Source organism: Gambusia affinis, linkage group LG06 (genome assembly GCF_019740435.1).
Source record: "Gambusia affinis linkage group LG06, SWU_Gaff_1.0, whole genome shotgun sequence".
NCBI classification, from domain to species: Eukaryota; Metazoa; Chordata; class Actinopteri; order Cyprinodontiformes; family Poeciliidae; genus Gambusia; species Gambusia affinis.
In genome coordinates this window covers 12491095-12516921 of record NC_057873.1, presented here as the reverse complement: position 1 = coordinate 12516921, position 25827 = coordinate 12491095, and the positions used below count along the sequence as shown (strand labels likewise).

Here is a 25827-nt window from a genome sequence, read left to right as displayed (position 1 = left end):
ATACAAGTATCGTGGGACGTCGTTATTGTTTCTGTCCTGAGATTTCTCATGTTGTTTATAGCAGGACTTGTAGCTGTTGTGTGCTTTACTGTCCAGGCAGTGTTTGATCATTATGGTACTGGTGGGACAGCTCTTCTTTTAGGTCTATTTCTGGCAGCTGGAGTCTGCAGCACTACACGTCTGTGGCCTTCCCTGTGTAGATTTAGTCCTGAATAATCCCCTCCATCTGCTGCCCCCTTCACCAGGTTTTACTTCTCAGCATCTCTTCGTCTTTCATTCTCTACAGTTTTGTTTCCGGATGAATTTCCGGAATTTTTGAAAGTCCTTCTGTGGTTTTTGTGATTTTAATGTGACAATTCTCTTCGTAAACCATTTACCCTTTCAGTCCCTGCTGTGTTCCCAGTCGATCCTCCTCTCAATCCTAATCTCGCTGCTTCTTCTCTCCCATGGGTTTTTAATTTTCTCTCTCATTTTGTCTCATTCCTTTTATTTCCCATCCTTTTTTTCATGATTTGTTCCTCATGTTTCCTTTTGGTGTTTCGATTTCATCCAACTAAATCTCTAGATGTCCCTGCAGTGCTGCCTAATTTATCTATTTATTTTATTTTTTATTTATGGGTTCGGTTTTTTTTTAAAGCTGTTTGTGACGCAAGACAATCCCTCGCTTAGTGGAAATCTATTTCTAATCCAGTTTTCTATAATCAGAGACCACACAGAGTAGTTTGAACATAAATACCATGAAAATGCTCTTTGGATTTTTTTTAAAGTTTTCATATTTTAGTTTTTACAGAATGTATTCTACCAGGGCTAACCCACGGGATGTCCCAGATATGTAGGTCTTTGCTTAGTAGAATAGGGTAGGGACGCACCGATTTATCAGCCTGCCAATTTATTGGCGCTGCTGACTTCCTTAATTTTGGATCAGTGATCAGCTGATACTGGTATGTGAAGCTGATCTTATCCACTGATCTTATCTACCACTGCAAAGGTCTAAAAATCAGCCACTGTCCTCTTTTGCTCTCCTGTGAGAGAGGTTTGACTAATAGAGCATGTCTTCATATTTGCAATTAGCAATGGAGTCAACTTGGCAAGAAAGTCAACTCAGCGACTTTCTTGCTATATTTAGTAACATTTCAGAAAAAAATTGGTATCAGCTGAAATCGTAATCGGCAGGTCAGACTTTTCAAAGATCGGCAATCGGCCAGAATACTGCAATAGTGCACCCCAAGACGTAGGTTAGAACATTGAATTTAACCTACACTTCTCACTCTACTCCACACCTGTCTGACCTCAAGCATAGGGCTCCAAGGAAAACCACAGGAAACTGAAGACCCATAACCCTTCTAAACTCCAGTGTGGACGCTGACCAACATAATACTGACCTATTATGCTTGTGCAATACATTACATAAAGAGCAGTACTAAGCTTAAGCCCATCATAGCCCTTGGTAGATTAAAAAAAATTCCAGTGTAGTCTACTTCTACCTTATTTATTCTCATCTTTTTCTTAGCGTTTTACTTTTGAGAAATAGTTGTATAAACCTAAACATTATAAGTGGTCTACTAAATTATGTACACAGAACTCTAGCTGAACCTGACTGATTATTTTCTTCCAAAAACTAGACAATCAAGTTAAATTTTGACCAAAAAAAAAAAAATGTAATTGAAGTTTTTTAAATTCAGCCCGTCTTGTCTCATGAAAGTGACTTCAATCATTTTTGCAACACAGAACTTAATCGAAATACATCAACATCAATTGGCATGTTTTGTACCGTAAAATGTATGTTTTCCCAAGTCTTTAAAGATTAAATGAGAGCAGGGTAAATATTATCTAGGAGCATGCTTATGCTTTGCACCTGCTCTGCTTCAGTTGTTGTGGCAAATGGATCATGAGACGTAAAGAAATCCTCATGTCTAGGTTTATACTCCTTCTCGTCAGTCTACTCCCAGACAGTCACTATAAGTGCAGTGGAGCTGCAGAGCTTTACTTGGCACTCATGCAGACAAATGCTTTTGTGTGACACTGATGATCTCCAGATGTAGCGTGCTATATTCAGTGCATGGTACAAGGTTTATTCTTCAAATAAACTGGGTCCAACAACAGGAATGACAGCAGAGACAAGCAAAATACAGACAGGTGAGACATCGCCACAAGTGACATGATTGTCAGCAGTGTTTGGCAGAACTCTGCACCCGGATACATGTGGATTAACAATGACTGAATGGATTAGTGGGTGTGCGTCTGCGTATTTGTGTGTGTGTGAAAAAAATGTTTGAGTCATTCAGAGATGGAATGATAAAACACAGTGACAATGAAGGCATGAGCGTATTTTCTAAAAAATGCACTAATAATGCTTTCAGATGATCATACTTTGGCTTCAATAGTGGTGACAAAAGAAATTGACACAAGCTGCCACTCTTACACACAGTATAGCTACTAACACTAAAATGGTATCACATTTGCACTTAAAGCCCTGCTTCTAGAAGTCATACCCTGTTTTTTTTCTCACTTCTCAGGTTAATTGATTTTCTACTTCTGCTTCTCCCCACTCTTGCTCGTTTACTGCCCTCTGGTCTTAGAAGGGACATTTCCTTTTGGAATCTCTGATATGAACAGTGGTTGTCGGAGAGGGAAATTAATCACATGGGTGCTCACAACTCTGTAGGGCTTTGGGTTCAGCTTTCTAATTAGCAGTCTCCCTCTTGACACTTTTATTAGGTCATCGGTTTAGTGTTAGACAATTTGGCATGAAGCACCATGCAAAGCAATTCATACTGCTGTACAATTTCTATATGTTGTCACACCTTCCAGCATGACAACAACCCTAAACACACAACCAGAGCTACAATGGGGATGACTAAAGTGTATAGCAAAGTGTATTCATACATACAACATATGTCAAAGTGTAGACCTGGGAATCTTTAGCTGGAGTTATGAAATTATGTTCACATACACTGAATCCTTCTGGGCTTGAGCTTTCGCAAAGAATTGACAAAAACCTAGCCAGCCTATTGCCTTCCAATACATGTTTACTAGATTCTCCTCTCCCTTCAGTGCTCTGTCTAGGATTTCTCCCACTCATTTGTCTGGTTGATTATAAACTGGGCCAATCAACAGACAGGAGTTGTGAACGATTGGCATAAATTGTCTCTGCAGTTTTAGATTTGTAGTCTCCCTTCATAGGGTTGTAGTTTGGCAGGAGCATGTGGAGAAATTGAATAAAGCCATTCAGTTTATGTAGGCCATGCTTCCAAATACTGTGCAATTAAAGTCAGAGCAAGAGGAATGTTTAAGTCATTTAATGGCTGGCAAAGATTTCATGACCCCTCACAGGGTTGCTTACAACGCACACAATTTTCTTAGTCGTAATTGAGCTTAATTGAACTGCCACATTACATACGTCACGACCAAACATTAGCAATTGAGTAAAATTTTAAACCTCAGAGTCCATGCCTCCAGAAAGTGATCAATTCTCAGTAGTTGAGGGTCCAGACCCTCTGTACGAAGCACAGTGTAGAACAAGAGACTCAGGGTTTTTTTTGTTGTTTGTTTTCTTTTGTTGTTTGTTTTTTAACCAGGCTTCTTTAGATGTGCAAACCTGGCAGAAACAGAAGTGTGATAGTGAACATACAAGTATCATAGGACATTGTGAATACAGATTTGTATTTGTGAAACAAATAAAACACCATGAATAATTTCCCTTGTAAAAAAAATAAAATAAATAAAAAATCTAATTTGGTGGATGTAACTCAACAAAATGTAAACAATTTACATGAAAACATTGGAATTAATATTTTTGCATAGCACCCTGTGTATGGAAACGTGATGCTCTTTCAAGTATATTTCTTGCTTGGTTCATTAAAGCAAAACAAACACTCTCTTGTGTGTGTGCTTGACATGTATGACAGCAGTGATTGCCAGCTGGGCCATTCATGCTAAAAACTGCATGTCTCTCTACTGCTGCAAATTGCTTTGGATTGCTTTTAATAGCTACTTCAACCATTTCCCTGTGAGACCAGTATTAAAATGTACCCTGATGTCATTCTTCTTTTGCTCTTACATCCACACTGCCGTAATGTGCTTTTTGGATTACTGTATTTTAATAATGTGTAATGCTCTAAGAATGTTAGTAATGATTGTAAGGCATGCAATCTGCTTGACTACTCAAAATGGTCTCAATTGAAATGCTGAAAAGGCAGCTCTGGCTAATCAGCTTAGAGATGTAGCCCACAGTTGACAGATAATAAAGAGGATCTTGAGCAGAGGAGCCAATTACCACCCCTGTAATGAGAGTTCATACAGTATCATCTGGGAACAATGGAGGGACATTGAAGTTTGGAGAGCGAGTGGGAGGCTGCGAGAGCAGGAAACTAGAAATGAAAGTTTGCAAAAATCAGCTAAAAAGGATGGAATAGATTGTATAAAGGTGAATAAGTCAAAGTTGTAAATTTAAGTGCAAAAATGCCTGACTTAAGTTACAAACTGTCAAAAGAATTAAGATGAAATATTAAAGCAACAATAATTCATGCAGTGATATTACACTACTTACAAAAATAAAACTAAGGTGAGAATCTAAACAGGCAGACTTGTGACACAGAAGGTTGCAGATAATGCAGTCTCTTTAACTGTCACCGCTTTTAAAGTATCTTCGGAAAAAAATCTCTCTGAAAAGTGTTATTCCAAAGATGGCATAGATAAAAATGGACTTTAAATGGCAGAGATAAAATGGACTTTGACTTATTGAATGTTACTTAAAATAATTTAAAACCTTATGAAAAAATTCAAGATGTAAAAAAAAAAAAAAAAGTTTGTTGTTGAATATATTACAACAAAAATCTTATTCAGTCTTAAAATTATATTTTTTAGTATACAACTCATGGGATTTTAGGTCTATTTACAACCTTTGATGTTAAAGTCCTGCTTTGTAACAAAACTCACTAGTCAGACTAAAACAAACTGTTACATCCATTTTCATTCCAAGAGTCTCACTTGATGCCTGCAACCTTGATATTCTTTTATGGTTGCAGGCATCCCAGGACCCAGAAACAAAAGTTTTGCTGCGGTATTATTTCATGGCTTATTTTAATTTTCACACATTCATTTTTTGCTTAAAAGGTTTCCCATACTTAGATTTAGAAAAAAGTAAGTTGTTATACATTTTGTCATAAATTGTTATCACCACTATTACCAACAAATCCAGGAAGCTGTTTGCATTCCTCCTAGTCTTTACTCAGGTTTTCACATTTTGTAAGAAGCACAAACAAAATATTATTCTTGTCTATTCTACTCTATCAGACGTGCATAAAAATGTACATTTTCAATGTATTTGACACGTTGGATTTTGATGTCTGGGTACTATGCAGTTCGAGTCTAGTATCACCCCTTGAGCATAAACAGATGCAGCTACTATTTCTGCCAACAGAAACTCATTGTTTTCAACGTATCACTCTGCCCTGTAGCACAAAGAATCCCCGTGTCACACTTAAAATTTAGTTCAGCTAAAGAATGTGCCAGGGCTTTCCCTCGTTGTTTGGTCCCACATTGAGTTTGGTCACCATGGAAGTGCATTGGTGTGTACTGCTGCCTCCAGAGAACGACTTGAATGTCAAGACCTCTATGACTGACAGCCACTCATTTGTGTCCAACTTTTCTCACTCTCACTGGTTCTTTCTGGCTGCGCTTTCTGCTCATGCTCACACCAAGACTGTGAAAAATTTATTTTAGAGACAGACGCAGATCTAGATGGTACATATTTCATAGAATGAAACAGAGTCACATATCCAAACGGCTCACTGCTGTACTTAAAGATGGTTGCTATCATAGAGAACTTGAAATCTTGCACCATAGCAAAAAAAAAATACTCCCCAGTCATCGTGCCTTTCAAATGACACTTCATAGGAATTATAATCCTGTTAAAGTTGAAGCAAAGATTAGTTTCAATTAACAGTCCCAGCCACTTTGTTATTGAGGGGCCTCTGCGTGATCAGATGACCACTGTAAATTTACTTGTCCTTGCACTTGTCTCATAGTTGCCTCTACAGAGAAACTTCCTGTTGTAATATTTTTTATATACTTGACACCTGGATATACGCATAAATTCTGTCATCTATGTTTTGAAAATAGTAAATAGCCACATCACAACTGAAAATATTGAAAAAAAAAACAACCCAAAAACATCTGGTCAACAGTTACAAGCTGGACTGATTTCTAAAATGCGTATAAAGATTTTGCCAGCAATTAGTGGGAAATGTCTAAGTAATATTTGACATCAATTTTCAGTAACTGTAAAAAAAAATATTTTTTCAGAATTGAAAGTCATTTTACATTATTTTTCTATCCTCAGAGAGGTGGGTGTTTCATTTTCCATCTGAAAAAAAATATTTAATTGTAACTGCTAATGTTAAATATTATATTAGAAATTAAGAATTATGCAATTTAGAGATCTTTATTGGTTTCAATTGTTTCCCATATCTGGGAAAAATGCTTCTTTAAACCCATCATGTGCACTGCAACTGTGAGCTAATAAAGTTGGATGCAGCTTTCAGTACACTGTTACTTCAATTAATCTACAGTATGTTAGCTGTCTGTACTCTGCCCTCCAGCCAGGCTCTGTACTGTTTTCTCTCTGCATGTGTAAAGTGGTCAGATGCCAGCTACAAGAATGGCAGAAAAAGAGCCATGCTCATTAATGTCGACGTTAATCACTGAACCACCCAGTGTTTGAGACCTGCTGGAGATCAAGCAAGTTGAGTTCAAAGGTGGCAACAACTGGGTCAGCACTAAGCTAAAATGCTGATGACTCTGTCTTAAAATCCACGTCTTTCCGAAATAAGCTTTGCACTTTTGAATACTTAAATTAAATTGCCTTTCTCTAAGGGGATTTTTTTTTTCTTTTTGCGTCCTTTAAATATTGACATCTATTTTATGCTCTGATCGTAGGTTTTTAAAAAGTCAGGGAGACATTTTTGGTAAGCAAGCACCCAGGCTCAGCTACTGGTTAGTGTCAGGCAGCTAATTTAGAAAGTGTTGTGTCAGAGAAAATGGAGCTGAGAGGAAGCTTAGGATACAAATCACACAGAGTGCCTGTCTGTCTGAGTGACTGATACTGACACCGGTTCTTTTTTTTGAATAGAACAATTATTGGTTTCATAGGAATGAAAATAAATAAAAGCTGGGTTTGTAGAAATGTTGAGTTATGTGGATATGTAATTTGGTAGATAAGGTGTGTCAGTGGTTGGGGGGACATTAAAATTTGCATGTGATTGACAGAGAGGGGAAGGGAAGGAGCGTGAAAGAAGGAGGGAGTCAAGAGGAAGTGCAGCTGTTGTCAGATGTCAGTCTCCCAGAGCTCAACTAGGAGAGATCTTTCAAGTTTCTCAACCCTGGCATTTGGACTCCCAGAGAAGTGCAAAGACATCAAGACACAACATTCAGGAAATACAAGTGTAAGCACCCTTTAGAAAAATCATCTTTTGATTGAAAGATATTTGGAATTAATGTCTAAACATGCAAGATTTGTGGTACTTTTTAATCAAATTCCTGCATGCTGGCAATGCAATGCAAGCGACGGAAGAATTTAATGTCACAGATAACCAGTTCAAGTCCAATTATCAGGGCATAAATTGTGAAATCTAAAAGTGAGCAGCTTAAATGTGACGGTTTTCTTACGGAGTGACCTTTTGGAAAGGATAAAAGGTTTTGTGTACCAGAAGGAATGCCCTTGAGCCTGAGCAATATGATCTACACTCCAGCCACCTGAAGCGATTGTCATAATTACAGGCGCCACAGTGGGTTATTGACCGGAGCATGTATTGATTTCTGCTCGGTCTCCATTGTAGTTTTGGCACATAGTGGGACCGCTACATCACCACAGTGTGTTAACGCTGTAGCGCTAGTGGGGCACTCGAGTAACGACTGTGTATTGTGGCCAATTCATCTTTTCCTGCTTTACCATTGCTCTAATTCTTTGTCCTTGCCTCCCACAGTCTGCCACGGTGAGAATCCTCTTTGATACTCTGACTTATTTGTCTGATATCCAACAGATCCAAATGGTGTACAGTCCCACAGCCAATGAGCCAATTTGTTTTAGTGATGTTTTACGTCACATTGTTCCCCTTTTAAGGCCTTAATCTATTATGCAGAAAATATTGCTCTTGTCAGTGTGGGAAAGCAATAAATGCTCCGTTATTGACTGTTATTCTGGAAATATTAAAGAATAATAATAATGCACTTGCTTGCTAGATACATTTTTCCCCACTTACTGCCCCACTTTCAGATATAATTTCAATCACTCTTTTTCTGACTTTCTTGCAAATCTGACGAGATGGTTTAGTGTCATTATCCAAAACGAATACGGTGTTTCAAAATAAAATATTCTGTTTTAAATGAAGCAGCACTCCTCTACTTGAATATCAATGTGAATAACTGAATTTTGAGGTACAGTTTTTTCCCCCTCTTTTTTATGGGTACATCTGCTTACCTGTCACAACTGAACTCATCAAGTACAGAAGAAGTCATTACTCAGCATGGCAGATATCTTGTTTCAGTTTTTTTTTTTTAGGTGGATATATTTTATTTACACCTCTGAATTATTCACAAAAAGTGTTTCTAGCTGGAACTAGCAAGCTAATTGTACCGTCCGTGAATGGTAGAGATGGTCTAATGAACCTTCTCAGTTCTGTATGGCACCCTGGAGATGTAATGGCACCTAATGAAGGTGTGTAAAACCTCAAAATATTTTTTTTAATTTCATTTGCATAATACAGCATCATAATATCAATATCGAAAGATTACACTTTTAATGGTGATAGAATTTTGCGAAATAGTATTTTTCTCTCGTACACATTTATTTTGAGTTGGCTATTTTGTCAAACTTAAATGTTGCTTCTATGTTTATTAAAAACAGCTTAATGAACAGTCTTCAAATGACGACTTCATTTATTAGGTTAAATTAATCTATCATAGCAAACTCGATTTTATGTGAAAAAAGTAATTGGCCCGTAAGCCTAATAACTGGTGGTGCAACTCTTAGCGGCAACAGGGAGAATTTGTGACCCTGTTCTTTGTTGAATTGTTTTAATTTAGCTACATTGAAGATGTAAAAGCTAATGCCACTTAATCTCAATTGGATTTTACATTGGGATTAAATCTTTTTGTTGTTATTGCAGATCTTTTTTATTGTTATTGCTGTTGTTTTGAGCCAACCAAAGGTGGAGCAGCCAGTGCATGAATGCATAACCAAATGTTAAAAGGGCAGACTTCATGATTTGGGTTATTACATGAAGTTGTTCAGGCCCACGCCTCTCAAGAAATTTCACATTTGTCTCATCAGTCCACTGAAAATATTTTCAAGTCTTGGGGATCATTAGGATGTTTTTGGTTGATGTGAGACCACCGTTTGTTTTCTTTTTGGTAAGCAGTCGCTTTGGCCTTGTTAGCTTCAAAATGATGCCATTTTTGTGGAGTGTCCTTCTTATTGTTGAACACTGCCCTCATCTTTGATAAATTAGGCCTTCTGTGCTTTCTGTCTTCTGAGTTCTTATGTGGCCTCCTGGATAAGTCATCAATGTGCTCTTGAAGTCATATTGGTGGGACTGCCCATCCTCTGGAGGTCCATCACTTGTCCATGTTTTTTTCTTTTGTCCATTTGTGAGATAATCTCTAACTTTGGTTTGTTGGAATCCCAAAGCTTCAGAAATGGCTTTGCTACCTTTTTCAGAATGTTAGATGTCAGCAATGCTTTTCGGGTATTCTTGAATTCATTAGATCTGGGGGTCATAAAAATTTGTTTGCCCCAACTAAAACTTTATTTATTGGTCCTAAAATAATGTTTTCCATGAATTTTCATCTTAGTCCTCAGATGACAATTCACTGGAAAATCTGTGGACTGAACTGAAAAGAAGAGAGCATAAGAAAGGATCCAGGACAAAAGAGAGCCTGAGCAAAGTGAAATGATCAAAATCACACTCTATAAGATCCAACCATGTGAAATGTTATCTGTGAAAACTAAATGCTGTCCTTTTGGAAAATAATGAGGTTGTTTAAGATATTAACCTATGATGATGACACATTACTTATGTAGGATTTTTTCCCACACAATAAATGTGCAACATGCTTTGATTTTTCACAAATCAAAGCAAATCTTTTTGTGTTATCCTACAACACAAAACAAATCATTTATTCTAGGACATTTTACCCATCTTTACGAGGGTTTTCTACAGGGTAAAGGACACTGTTTTATTCTGGTCTTTAAAATCATTCCACTATTTCTACATGGATTGATTCAAATAACTTATCATTATTTCTGTTAAAAGCAAAGTTTGCAGAGAAACCTTGACCTGCTTTCTATTTTGTATTACGATGTTTTATGTCTTTCTGTTTTCTTCTGCCTCCTTCTTCTTGCACCTCACTTCATGACCTTTCCCATGTTTTATCCATTTCTTCATCTCTGCTTTGAAGTAGCCAAAAGAAAATCCATTTAAAACTGAGCTTTGTAAAACCTCACAGGTCTTTGCTATGAGTGTGTCGGTTAAGTGTGAAGAATCTGTGTGTGCACTTGTGAACAAAGCACATTTGTCTCTAACTGGCAGAGAGATCTTAGTCAGGGAGTCTGACCTGACACGGCTGACAAGACGTTCAAAGATATACCCACTTCAGAAATGTCTGACTTGAGGAAGCGCTGCTGCAGATTGAGAGGAAGTGAAATTTCTGTAGTGCTGGAGGAAATTCAGTAAACAGAAAACTGTTTTGAACATAAACTGTCAGATATCTTTTTTTTTTTTTTTTTCTTTTACCTGTGAGAGTCACAGCACACTGGACTTGAGCCAGCTCTAACTGGGTCTCCAAAAGCAGCAGTGATCGATCGCTCTACTCACGTTTTCCGTCCTCCTTTCAACACAAGCACGCACATGCACACTGGCTCTACTTATTCTCCTCACACCAAGCCTTTATGAGTGCCCCTTTACTTTCTCTGATCTTCTGAACATCAATCCCTCATTCCTCAAAGCAAAAATGAGGGGTTGGGGGAGGGGGCAAAAGTGAGATGACAGATTACTTGCTATATATAGAGCCGGTCTTGTGCCGCGTCCCTTGTTCATCTTCTCCCCGTGCCCCAAAGACATTGGATACACCTTCTGGTTCCCAGCTAGTGATGCAAATAGTCTTTCACACTGCTTGCAAAATTTGACGACTCCTTTTGAATCATTTTGGTAAATGGAACTGGACCTCATGGTGGGAAAATTGTAGCAGAAAAATCAATGTGTCCCATTGTCTGTGGGGTGTTTTTGCAGTTTGTGGGCCTTGTCTTTACGAGGGTAAATCCCACCTCTTTTATTCAGTTTGAAGCACATTTGTTCCAGTAAAAAAATGTAACGCGCCATTGTAGCTTGGGATTCTCTTCATGATGCTCAATACACTTTTTCACTGCAGCAAAAGAAAATTGCCATAGATAATCGTATTAGAACACTTTAATATGTGAAAACAATGACAAAAAAGGGACAAAATGGTTTGTTTACCATGTGTAGTTTCACTGATAGAAGTCAAAATGTTTATTTTTACCTTATTAATACAAGGCTTTAGTTCCCAAGAAAACTGCTTATCCACTTAGGCTTTGCTGTTGTTCCAAAATGAAGTATTAAGTTCACAAAAATAACCAAAGTCAGAGCTCTCTCATGTTATCAAAAAACTTCAAGTTTTCTGCATTTGAATCTCAATAGCCATTTTGAACCCACTGTTAATTTTACCTTGACATGGATTCACAAGGCAAATGGCACTAAATACCTAAATATTTGGCTGCGCAATATATCCCAAATGCATCATCATCGCAATATCAATTCATTTATAGCAAATGAATTGTTGTCTAATATAGCTTACATTTTATACAATTGCATTTTTCATGCTAATGTAGACGAACAGAGTCTTATGGCGGCAGATGCTCACACTGGACACACAACATTGCCCAAAATGCTAAATCCTTCTCAGTGGAGGAAGCACAAATGAGAAAGAGAGAAAAAAAAATAGGCATATGTTGCAACTAATATAATCATTGGAATATTAATAATGTTAGTGCCAATACAATATTTTGTTTTTAATCAGGTGGCCCTAATAACTTTACCATCAAGTTTTAGGTCCAATGGACTCGTATTTCCTCCATCCTATATTGATTCAATTACTTTATTTACTCTCCATGAAAAAATGTGATTCCATATTGAGTCCCTGGAAAATTATATTCTGGGTGACTGGCATGAAAGCATTGTTATTTATGTGATATATAAACAGAACTTGGCTCTCTGTTTGACCTCTGTTTGTAACAGAGAAGAAAACCAAGGTGACCGTTTACTTCCTCTTCCCATGAGCCTCTTCTTGGCTTTATAAAAACAAGTTTTAGAGAAGGAATTATTTATTCATTTAAATTACTGCTCCTTCTTTTTTGGCTTGTCTTTTTCTTTTACACTTTTACATGTCATGCTCATCATATGTTGCTGTAATGTATCAGCCTTCCTTCACATAATCCTTCACTTTAAACTTCAAGCACAAGAGGAAAGGGAAGAGAATGAGAAAATTAGATCAGGTGCAGTGCCTGAAATGTAATTTATGTTGGTCCTTATGTTTACATCACACTCAAAGCACATTCCTTGTTCTGTAACCTACCAATCTACCTGTGACTGTAGAATGAATGCATATTTTACAATTCCAATTGATTGTTTTCCTCTTTTCTACTCATTGTGTCTTTGCCAGAAGCTTTTTTTTTTTCATTTTTCCTTTTTTATATAGATAAAATGCAAAAATATGTTCCGGAGAAGGCAGGAGACAAATTGGAGCCATGAAACTATTTCTTTTCATGCTGAGGGGAGAAGGGGAGTTCTGTTAGCCTAGCTGACATTCCACTTAATTTGATTCATTACTGCATGGTGACGCTTTTGTTGCGACATGCAAGGAACTGGGCCACTTGTGGCGCTTTGAAACATCCAGATAGAAGACAGTTCCACCATCTCAGTATGATGAAATGTGAATCAAGTCTGAGTATGGTGGCTTTTTCCAAGCCCGGACTGCACCGCAAATTGGCTTTTACTGCAATTTATTTTGCCATGTTTGTGCGAAAGTTGTGAGCAGAAATTGCCAAAATCAAATTCTGACTGGATTCATTTCCTCAGAACAAGCATAATAGGCTGCAAATACAATATGTTGTTCTTATTCAACAGAGTTTAATTTGGTGCAGCTTCTACAATCAATCATTGTGCTAAATGTTTCATTAGGTGACTGATCTGTCCCGTCTCTCAATTTATAGAGCAACGGATGGTTTCAATCTTGAGTACAACTTCACAACACAGCTTTTGTTTTCAAAACTTAGCAGGGTTTCATACTGCCAGCAATACTGACTCACCCATCTAGATTACTGAATTGAATGTTCCAACCAATTCCATAGCCTTAGCTGTATAAACTCTATCACTTTGGCTTGTTGCCCACTTAAAAAAACAATAATGAAAGATTAGGAGTTCACTGAATTCTACCTATGATGATGTCTATGGAATAAGTCCTATTTTCAAATAATCTATGCTCAAGAGATAGGCAATGCTTTAAAAATTTGGAAGTGATTGAGAAGAACAGCAACTCTGAGATAAAAACAAGAAGCCATGTAGAATCACTTCAGATGCTGATGTGATATGGAGGTTGCCAAAATTCTGCAGAGTCAATAGCTACAGACTTCCATACTTCATGGCGCCATCACTTAAGCTCAGAAACAAACGTGTGAAATTTCATGTAATGGTTTTCATAGCCAAGCAGCTGAATCCAAGCCTTATATTAGTGCAAAATATCTGAATCCACTCTAGGACTCTAGAGCAGTCCAACCTTGACCTGTGGAGTGACAAATTGTGCTTCTCTATCTACCAATCCATTGGATGAGTCAGGGTTTGACAGCTGCCAGGAGAATGGCACTTGCCTGACTGCATTGTGTTGGGTGTACAATTTGGTGCAGAGGGAATTATTATTTTTCTTCATTTTTTTCAGAAAACAAAGCATGATCTGAAAATACATGTTTATAAATTATCATCTTATTATCTTCCAATTTTTTTTTTCTGTTTTAACTACTCTGGATCGACATATTACAGGAGCAGACTCACACAACTTAAATCCATTAATCATCATCAAGAAGACAAAGAAGGCTCTGTTCCCCACTGAGAGAATATCAGTCAAGAGTAAAATAGTTGCAGGGGTTTTTTTTCTGTTCAGAGCTTTGATAGCAGGGTTTTAATGGGTGGCTTTTATCATAAATCCAAATAAAAAAATATTACACACTTTTTAAATGCAATTATTGTACCAGTATGACCTAAGAACATTAAAGCTTTACACCACTAGAGCTGGAGTTTTTAAAAAAAATCTATTTTAGGGAGAGAGCCATGCCAGAATTAAATGGGGGTTAAAGTCCCACTCTCCACCTTACATTTGAAATGTCTACATGAGGATGTTGTTTCACCTCCCCTCACCATACTAAAAAACTTCTCCAAAATAAAATTGTGAATGCTCACGGCAAATGACAGGAACAGGTTAATAGAATGTAATGGAAATAGTTTTGAAGCTTCCGTGGGTTCCTATTAACAAAATTCTCCGAGACCTCCTCCCCAATATGTTACAGCTTTTTTGGGGAGTGCAAGAGGGCAATAAGTTGTATTCGGTAAGTGAATTTGATGTTGAGAGGTATGTCTACAGGATACTGAAAAAAATCATATGCATTTATTTTTAGTTGGTGGGTAAACTAATATAACATTGTTATTGAAGTGGTTTATAATGTTTTAGAAATGCAGTATGCTTCTAGTAAAGATAAGAATCTGTGCTAAGAAAGCAAAGCAATGAAGGGAAATTTATGCAAAGCATATCCAATTTGCCTCTTGGAATAGTAAATGGTAAGGGTTTTGGAACGTCACCAGACGGAGTTCCAGTTTTGGGTGGTGGACAATATGTTCACTGGGAGATGACAGAACAGAGTAACAATATGTGGCTGTGATTTCGCTGACATATGAATGGTCTCAGATGGAGAGCTCAGCCCAATCTGTCACTGTATGACTCATGGCGTATGCATACTGTAAAGAGAGCTAGTCATTGGGCTTGTCTGGCTATTACAACTTTTATAGTCAAGCTATAAAATTCAGTCCTAACAACAATTGTATTGGACATTATTAATCATTAGTACCACATTAAAAAGCTATGAGATTAAAAACAATGAACTGTCTCCATTTAATTTGACATGAGAAATGAACGTGTCCTTGCTCATTGATCTGTGCTGACAAATGTGTTAAGGAGAACAATGAAGACTGAGATGGTTTTGTTCAGTAGAAGCCATCGTTCACCATAAACATCATAAACTTTGTTTATATCTGTGAGATTTTCTTCTGTATTGTTTTCTACACACTGGGCCATTATTGCTGTTGACAGGCTATATCTTGGGAGATGTTAAAACAAAGGTTTATTTACCCACATTTGGCTGTGTTAGAAATTGAGAAGGGGCTCAATTGTTTCAGTGTGTACAGTACTTCCCGTGGACTTTGTCTGCACAATAGGATCATACATGGCCTCATTTATTTCAATGTTTGTTGCACTGAAACCAAGATTCTTCTATCTAGTTTTGTTTTAAGATTACATACCAAAGACAGAAAAAGGCAAAGCTGCCAGGAGCTAGTGGAGAGCTCTCAAATCTACATTAGAAGAACATCTTGATTGGCATGCAAAGACTATATCCATTCATCATGGTTCGTGTTCTACACTGCCACTTGTGATTCTGAACCTGACCATCCAGCAGCTTTATCTCGCAGCCTCCTGCTTTCTCCTGCTATAAATCATCATCTAGCCACAGGCCACTATACACAGAACAAGGTGACACTCCACCCTGCTATTCTCCACTGGAGGTGGGAAGCAGAGGGAGAGAAATAGCAGGGTGGGAGGGAGAAATAAAAAGAAGGGCAGTGGTTTCTGAACTGGGAGGTAGGATGGGGAAAGAGAGAGATAGAAAGTGTATCCATCTACTCTGCTGTCACAGCAGGAGGGAAATCTTTGATGTAAACTCTATTAGTTTTTGGCATGTAGAGGCATAGCTGAGACATGAAACTCAGGTCTCTTCATGACATCTCAGAAGAGAGTCAGTGCAGGCTGAAAATCCAGTCACAAAGAGACCATGCTATACACAGAAATTTTCAATATCTTGGATATATGAAATATTTATTTGTGGGGAAAAAATGAAAAAGATTCTTCCAACAAAGTCCTAAAGGCGCTAGAGTGGATTGATGTGGACCTGATAAACGCTATACAAGTACAGGCCATTTACCATTTTATCACTTTAAAGGGTGCTTGTTTTCTAAAATGGATTTTTTTTGTGATACTATTATTTTCTCATTAAAACATACTTGGAGTATTGCTTTGATTCTTGCATCCATGTCTGAATCTCCTATGGTAGCCTAGACGCTTGTTCTCACAAAGCAGCGTCTATTTTCACAAACCTCACAGAGCACCCCTCCCCCACTGCTTTCCCACTCAGCTCCCCAAGACTAGCGGCAGCAGGAATGAACACATACAAAATGGAACTTCATGTTTGTTGGGCTTATCATAAACCGGCATAATGAGAAGCATTGTTGGCATGATTTTTATTTTTTATTTTTTTGCTTTGCTTTGCTTTAGTCACCATCTGTGATTCTTCATCATAAGTTCATGTTAGCAATCTAACAAATAGCAATTTTGCTTTTCAAAAATCACTTCTTAGTTTTCATAAATTTGAACTAATCAGCGTTTCTTTTACTGCAGACTATTAGACAGTTGGTTTATAAATATGGAGTTTTAACAGGGAGACCTTGTTTGGATTTCCAATATATCCCCTCATGAGGAGAGGCTTCTTACTTGCCTGTAACAATACGAGTAATTTATACCGCCTCATTAATCAGCTCTCAGATACAGTATAATGAGCTCATCCAAATGTGAGTAGAAAGTTGTAATAGCAGCTTAAAAGGGAGTTGGCTCACCTACATTGATAGCAGTGCATGTTATCTTGCTCATGTGTAGATTGTAAATTACTATTTTATTGAAGAAAATTTATTGATGTGATGACTCTTGTGTATTCTAGAGTATGCTGAGTTTGACTATGTAAGCCAACAAAGATTAAATCATTTGGAGCTTTATGTTTACCATTTTTCAGGTGAAGTGAAGCAAGGAGCCTGGATGTAACGGCATGGCATCGGCCCTGTAAGCTGTAAGCTGTAGGTTCTGAACTACCTAGTTGTATTTTCTAATTTATGAAGGGGAGTCAGAGGGAAGTGCAGTTAGACATTTTTCAGCTATCGATGAAAACAGCGCTGGCCTTGCTCAGTATTATGAGAGCCACAGCAGGAGACCAAAAGAATGGCCAGAAAAATTGTTCTTCCATTGCCATTTCTTGTTTCATTTATAGTGGTAATAACACAGGGGAGCTCAGGGTCACTGGTTCTCAGATATGTTTGTAGAGGTCTTTATACACTCAAGATGGAGTGAAGGAGGGCAGGATGCCAATACAGTTTTATTTTTGTACATTAGAAATGTATAGGGTTGCATGTATCCATAATGTGGAAACACATGTTTTGTAAATAGAAATAACGTGATAACAAAAGAAAGGATCTGTTTGTGTATTATTTTGAAATTACCGACTCAATGCAATCATGATATATGAATATTTCTATATGCATTACTGCCGCTACTTCTTCTCTTCTGTACACACAGCAGAAATTAAATGCATTTATTTCACGAATCATTCATAATGCCATGATACTGCCTTTTTGATTTAACATTTCTAATAGACTGACATGTTAATGACTCAAGCAGATCTACTGATTGGTTTTCTGGGGTGGGGTAATTAAACTGCCTTTCCCAGGTGGAAGTTTGACCACAAAGCTAATGTGGTTTAAAAGCAAATGAGTCTATGCTGATTGCTATTTTATTTTTCATCTCAGAAAGAAAGTGAGCCACTGCCCACACCCAGCCCCCCCTGCAGCACTTCTCAGACGAACATAGACACACTGACGGCATGTGAGCAGTGATTTCCTGATGTCAGCTACAGATGGCCTGTGTCATGCCAGATTAGCGGTGATATTGGAGGAGGGAAGAAAAAAATAGTAAATCTGAAAACAAAATTTTAAGCTAAATAATTATTTTTGGATGGGTGTTTTGGTTTCCCAGTTGATGTAGTTGGAGACATATGGCAGTCCTTGGTTATGTATTTTTGCTGCTTTTGAGGAAATATCCTCCTCACCATTTTTCACATCCCTGTACCTGTATTACTTGTTGAGCATTATTTTAGTGGCAAATGTGTGTGCTTTGTTTGCTGCTTTAAAGGCATTTCACTGCATATTTGCTCACTTACACAACTCTTGTACGATAGAGAGAGAGCTGCGCTTTAGAGTGCAATAACACCACACATACACACACACCCATGGAGTCTTCTCTTTTGCTCCCGGCAGTTCTTCTGCTTGGTTTGCAGTGCTTGTCCTCTTCTTGGCTAAACGGTTCTGGTTAGCCACTACAGTTCAGACGATGATAGCAACCCTCCAGTTATTTTGCCGTCAGCTATTTTTCAGCTGGGCTCAGTACTGGCGCAGCATATTTTTGATAAATTAAGATTTAAGAATTAAAAAAATATTTTTCTGCTGTAGTTTCAGCTTTATTTCATATGTGTGATTTGGGCACTATCTGACTAACAGATGATTTACCAAGCAAAAGCATTTTCAGAAACATTTCCATGTCCATAAAATAACAGTGAACTTCAGTTCTGACTAATAACTTTATTTTAGCTACACCTAAAAATAAAATCTTAATATTTCCTCAGCAGCAGAATCTGCATCTTGGGGATTTTGCTGAACATTCCCTGGTTTATATTGAACCCATATATCCTTGGTATACCGAGTACAGGCTGTGAAATGCCCAGTGGTGACATTAGAAGTTCTGTGATGTCATCACTTTACAAAATGCTATTAAAAAGTATCCGCCTCTTAACAGAAATCTTTTCTTTTTGCTTTTTGTCACACTTCAAATCAATGTGAATGTCAAAAGGTACCCAGGCAAATACACAATTCAGGTTTAATTGATGATTTCATGTGTTATGGGTAAAACGGCTTTTTAAACCAAGCAAGCCCAGGGTAAAATTGAATTGCCCTCAACTCTGGTGACTGGTTGTCCCACTCTTGGCAGCAGTAGCTGCCGTCAAGGGTTTACGGTAACTGGCAATGACACTCTTGCAGCCATGTGGAGGTATTTCCCATCTGTTCCTTGGAGGATTGTATTATATCTGAAGCATTAATACCCTTATCGTCATGTCGCATGTTGTTTTTTCTTTTCTTTTTTTTGGCAAATGTGAAAACTGCACTTGTGTTTTCTTGGTCAGTAGTGGTTTTTACCTTGAAACTCTCCCATGTGAGTGATTTTTGCCCAGTCTCTATTTTATTGTTGACTTTAGCCGAGGTAAATTAGGCCAAACATAAAAAAAGGCATCATTTATTCCAAATGAGAATTAAATGTTGTCATTACTCATATCATTAAATTATCTTCAAAGAGTCATTGTGGACCAGTTGTTGGTGCATTCTCTGAGTAATTTTGGTAAGCGAGCCACTACTGAGAAGGTCTGTTTGTGGATAATAGTTCAAACTGCACTGTATTTCAAAGTCTTGGCTTTGAAATGGGGCTGTAAGCCTTTCCATATTGATAAATGACGATGATTTCCTGATTCTACAGATCTGGCAATAATCAGGGCTAGGGGAGACTGTTGAAATTGAACTCTGGTTTCCAAAAACATTCCATTTGCACAGGTTTATCTAATATTACATTTTATTCAGTGATCTGAAACATTTAGATGGAAGAAAAACAAAAATGGAGATTTGAAAGCGGGCATATTGTTTTTCACAGCATGCTATGTTCTAAGTTTTAGTTGCACAATCAGCAGATACTAATGTTTGTTTTTCACTTGCCTATTGTGTTTTGAACTGTACTTCTGTATAACCATGTATTCTAGCATTAGAGAGAGCAAAACTGTATGGTGAAGTTTAATACAGCATGAACTTCAAAGAGCAAACACCCTCCCAAGCCTCTTGCCTTAGATCACAATGAGGTGGAACAGTATGAACATATTTTTTAGCTCTTTTGTGGATGTTTCTGTTATTCTTTGCCTTCAGTTTTATTTTTTAGCTTGAATGGTTTTTAAAGAAATGGATTCAGCAATTAATTTACTGTTAAAAGCAAAGTTGAATTTGAACTGCTTGTCTGAGGTAACTGGACAAATGGTATATGTTTGGAATAAAATTTCAAATGTAAGAAACAGGCTGTCCAGAGGTAAATTCTTACACTTAATTTGACATGAGAAAAATCCTATTACTGAGTACTGTTGGTGACTTAGGCTTGTGTCAATGTTTGATCTTAATCATGTGCAGTGATGAATGTATAACACATTTTTCTTTAAACAAGTCATTTTTTTATTTCCCTTAAAAAATAATACATTAACATAGAAGCTTTAAATATTCCCAGAAATTATAACATTTTTTGCCATAAAAAAAGCAAAAAAAAAAAAAAAAAAAAAAGAAAAAAATCAAAAACGATGAAATTAAGTTTATCTTTTCCCTCTGATTACCTTTATGTGGGATGAAACTTTTAAATAAATTTCATGACAAAATTTAGACACATTTCATTAGATCAGAATGTCAAATGACTATCTTTGGATTTGTCTTTCAATTATCTATATGTTAAGTAATGTTAAAATAATATGTTTATATAAATTCCTTGTGTCTCCATGTCTGCTTGGGGCCATCGGGTCCTCCTGACCAGGTTACTTCACCATCCTCCAGTTCTGCACTGGCTCTACATTGTTGTTGTCGTCCTAGGATGTTCTGTGGGCAGTATGGCTTTACAGGTTGTGACCTAAACCAGCTGTTCACTGGATCTCCTGCCACACTCATGTGTGTTGGCATGTCTGTGTATGTGTGTGTGTGGAGACCCGGCTAGGCGCAGCTTCATATTTAGCCTACTTTCATACACAGTGCAATTCTGAGCCAGTAGTGACTCATTCGCCTCACTGATCAGCTAAAATCACACCTGCCCCCCTTGACAGAAGCCGTCCACTTCCTTTTCAATGACCACCTATACTGATTCCCTAACACAGCATCAAAGGATACATTTATTTATGGAACAGGAGTCCATCTTGAATTAATCCTGTTAAGTCTCCCATATAACCATTGGCATAATGTACAATCTTGGAAGAGCTTGCTTTGCTGCCCATTCTGGCCTAAGACTCTACTCATGGATATGAAGAACATGAGAAGTGCAATCCGGAGAGGAAACATAGTATGAGTTTCAGCAGGTTACATCATAGTAAATGTAGAACCTGACACTGGTTGGACTTTCTGACTTCCTAAAAAGTACATTTTAGGACATTTATCATTAGTGTTATGCTGAATGACTTTATTTCTTGCTCAAGCACAAGCAATCTTACTGTAAGCCAATCCCAGAATTAAATTAATCAATGTCTGAACTCAAATTAAACAGCTACAAGACCTCAACAAGATTAACCCTTTAAAAAAATTGCTTTTATCTTTGTTGATTGTTATATTGTTTGCAGTAGTTACTTTGTTCTGTTTCATAATTGAACTGGTAATGTTTCATGTGAGACATCTGAACTGTTTGGTTCTTATACAGAACAGAAAATGAACTAATATGTTTCTTTGCCAGTGTTTGACTTTCAACACATGAAAAGTGGACACTAGTCTCATGATGATCTTTGTATCATTGTGACTATGCCCTTAGGATGGTTGTAAATAAGCTCTGCTTGACATTTAGTTAAAAAGTTTCTCATTGCCCAGATTATAAAAAGGATTCTATCGTTCTACTTTGCATGTCTTTACTAGTCAGCAGAGTGTAATTCAACATGCATTTCCCAACTCTATGAATTCTTAGCACCTATCAGCACCTCACATCTGACTTAATGATTTCTTCCAAGACCTCTTGAGATGATGGTTCTATTTTTACACGGCAGCAGCTGTGGCATTTCAATGAAGGAGGAAATTGTATCAGTGGTTATTTTCAGAGTTTAAACACCAGCCTAGAACATGTATACCATCTTATTTGTGTCCGTTTCAGAATATATGTCTGGGACAAAGATTTTTGAAGATGGAGACATTAAAGGTTGTCCTCAGACTCCAGTGAAATCAAAAGTTAACGTTCCTACATGGTGACTTTGCTCTTCCTAGAAGTCATGTGCAGTTTAATCTTTCTCTGAGTTCAGGACCTGGTCAGGACCCATCTTTCAAAGACTCTGTGCTAATTCAGAACCAAGTCCCAGACGTCTCAGCATACCGTAGGACTTGTGCCGAGAAATCTTATTCTGCGTCATAACAGAAGTGCAGAAGGATGGTGAATGTGGGTGTTTACTGTGAGATCTGACAGTCAGATTTTATCCTAATTAGGAAATCGTGCTTGTGTGAACCATTACACACCTATATTTGGTGTATGATATGATCACCAAACATAAATCTAACAGTACTGGTGGTGCGGCTGTTAATAGCTTCTAATAGTGAAAGCCATTAACTCTAATGAACCAAAGGGACCACAAGATGTGTCTTTTATCATTCTTTTCTCATCTATCACTCGGACCACATTTCCTTTAGAGAACCATTTTACAGGACTCACTAACTATGAGTTTATTGCTCAACTTTATAAACATGCAATCAGTCATTGCTGAGTCCACTGTATAGTGGGATATATTTTTATTTTATTTGAATTAGAGTTTATACTAAAGCAGAAGTAGACTTAAAATGTCTGTAGGATAAATTAGTAAAGCCATGAACATTTTAACAAGCTTTTAGGGTTATTGATTAGTGAAAAGTCCTTCTTGGTGTCCAGTATGAATTTTTGGTCAGGAAGAATAATCACAATTACAGTTCATCTCTATGACTTCAATCAAGGCTTGGGTTTGTGAACTTGTGGGAGATTTAATTCCACAAAATGTAATTAAGCAGAAGTATGACTCTAGATGTATTTTGTTTTTAGAAAACACTTCAAATATACTTTTCTATGTGACAGTAAAAAAAGAAAAGTATGAGTTTAAAAATGTATTCTATTCTTGGACAAGATTTTTAAATGGAAGGTGCCATGTTTATCTGTTCAAGGAAGTACAGCTGGAAAGATAATGGGAATGACCATTCACTTATCGGTCAGGAATCCTTCCCAGATAGGAATACATTGTGGTGTAAAGTGTGCATATCGATCCCAGAACCAAAGCAAAAAAATCTCCTGAAGATTCTGGATTAAGTTTAAGTTTAGAAAAGGGTCAAAATACTTAGTATATGAAACTTACTACTTAAAAAGCAGATTACGGTTTACAAACACAATAAAAATCAAATACCCCTGATTTTTGGAATCATCTCCTGTGCTCTTATAAAACTAAAATTGGTGTTCGGCCATAATCAGCATTGTTACCTTTGGAAGACAAAAGAGCAACCTTTAAAGCTTAAGAACACCATCCCACACAGAAAGTGTGGGAGTGGCATCATGGTATGTGGGTATTTTGCTATAGAAGTGAGTGATGCAATTTATGATATGGATGGCATATTGAAGAAATTATATCATGTGGCATCTAGTGGTAAGAAATTAAATTTAAACATTATGCCCTAATTACACTCCTTTTGGTATTTAGCAATTTTGCTTATACTGACTGACTAAAATGGCAAACAATTTAAACTTGTCAAAAAGTTGGAAAAAGAGGCCATGCAATGTTTGGTCTGTAAATACACGTTTTCTGCTGTATAAAAACATCCAAATGCTACTAATATTGTAAAGAAATGTATTCCTCAAAATGTTTTGTTGTCGTGAACCAAGCATGTTTTCATTGTGTTACATATTCAATGTGATATACGAGAGTTGTTGACCTGCTCATTACTGCTTCGTTCCACCTGAGTTAACACACATACAAGACCTCCCCATTTCTCTTTCTGTATCACTATTTTCTCTCCCACTCCCTGCTGTCAGAGGTGTAAGCTAGCTTAATTTGCATGATTAGCTCATGCCTTGTAACTGCTGTTCTCACTGCATATAGAGGCATACATTATGTATGTTCTGTTCCATATCGACTTCTGTATATTGGTATTTTTGGTATGTGGTTACCTGTTTCTGTGTTGTTTCCAAAGGGAAAATGAGCTATGATCATTCATATGATCTTACACCCAATTAAGTCCCTGCTTACTGGAGCATATTTAAGTGGGATATTTTTTCTAACTAGAGCAGGTGCGAAATCTCAAGGATCCTGATTCTTTAGGGATTCGTTCACATTGGCCCAAAAACCTGGCAATATATATTTTTTAGCCTGTTTGGTGATCTAATCATTTTGACAGTTTCAAGCACAGGTGCAAAGACTCTGAGGACACATAGCAGATGTAATTGCTGAGATTCTATCTAGAAATAGGTATGTGTACTGTAATTTTTGTTAACCTATAAAAAGGGTTTTGACTCTACTATAGAAAATAAATCAAACCTTTATTCTGGGTTATTTGCATTTTGGTTTATTTTCACGTGAGCTTTACCTGTTGCTCATATTTTCCTTTTTTGATAGCAGTGAAATACTTCCCATTCTACTTTAATAACTTGATTAGCTTGTTGCTTCATCTGTAACTTTGCATGTTTTTCAGTGCATCATGTGTTGCAGTGGTTAGAGTGAACATCACGTAAACTTAGGCAACAGACCTCAACCTGGCCATCTCGAGTTCAGTTCCCATCCTCTGTTTCTTTGCAACGTCTTTACTCTCTTATCTCTGTCCCGTTCTTGTTGGATTACTATCATATAAAGGCCACTAGTCCCCAAAAATTTCTTTAAAAAGTTAGCATTTTTCAAGAGTTTTAAATGATATAGATTGAAAGGCACAAACAAATCAATCTAAAAAGCCTGGGCTGCATGTAAATGTCTACAGAGACCCCTAGGAGATTATCTGGATTGCATCACACAATCTGGATTGCCTTCTACTTGACCATAATACTATGGTCAAGTAGAAGGCAAAGCCCTCTAAGAGGCATGAACTAGGCCATAAACAACAATTATATTGGAATGTAAGGGGGATGTGACAATTCCAAAATATCCTACTCCACATTTCAGTAATAGTGAACTGTTACTCAAATTTGTCTATTTTTGCATGTTGACAATTTTATTGTTGAGTGCACAATTAAACAGCATCTTTCAACTGAAAACACAATATCAATATACAATAATCGTATATATATTTTAGGTATACCTAAAAAACAACAACAAAAAACTTATTTAGACGATTCAGAAAATATATAAATGACTGCACATTGTACACCCTTTGAAAATTATCCTTGGTGTGACCCTTAATGTCATACCATCTACATCCCAAATGTATCTACTTGTCTCTGGGCAGACCTCTTGTTGCTATATACTCAGCCTGGAATCAGACTACGTGTTATCAAATTTGGGTATTTGTGGCTACTCTTGGGAGCAATCAAGGGATGTGTTTAATGCCATGTGGGTTAAAAACCATCTTTGGATATGCTTACTGCTAAAGAGCAGCCTCCCAGGGATTCATGAGTGTCTGATTGTAGGATAACAACATGGAGCTGACTGTCGGTTTGTATTTTTAGGTAACAAATTTGTTAACAATCTCCCCTCTGTGCATCTCACTCCCACATATCTGGTTTCCCTTGGTTTGCAGTCACAACATCCCACCAGAGACATTGGACAACAAACAGATGTACTTGTATTTTTACCACATATGATGTATCCTTCTCTTTTTGTGCTTCCAAGCTGCTGTCAAAGTATCTAAATAAAGCAAG

General features: G+C 37.2%; 1 protein-coding gene across 5 annotated transcripts in view; it reads left to right on the top strand.

Moving 5' to 3' along the window:
- Positions 1-25827, top strand: part of igsf11 (immunoglobulin superfamily member 11) — a 108114-nt gene that overhangs the window by 35378 nt on the left and 46909 nt on the right. The window contains exon 3 of one of the 5 annotated variants that reach the window (XM_044118891.1): positions 7270-7445. The exons of the other annotated variants lie outside the window; for them this stretch is intronic. The gene's annotated coding sequence lies outside the window, so the exon portion shown is untranslated. The remainder of the gene's footprint in view (positions 1-7269; positions 7446-25827) is intronic. 5 annotated transcript variants of the gene reach the window in all.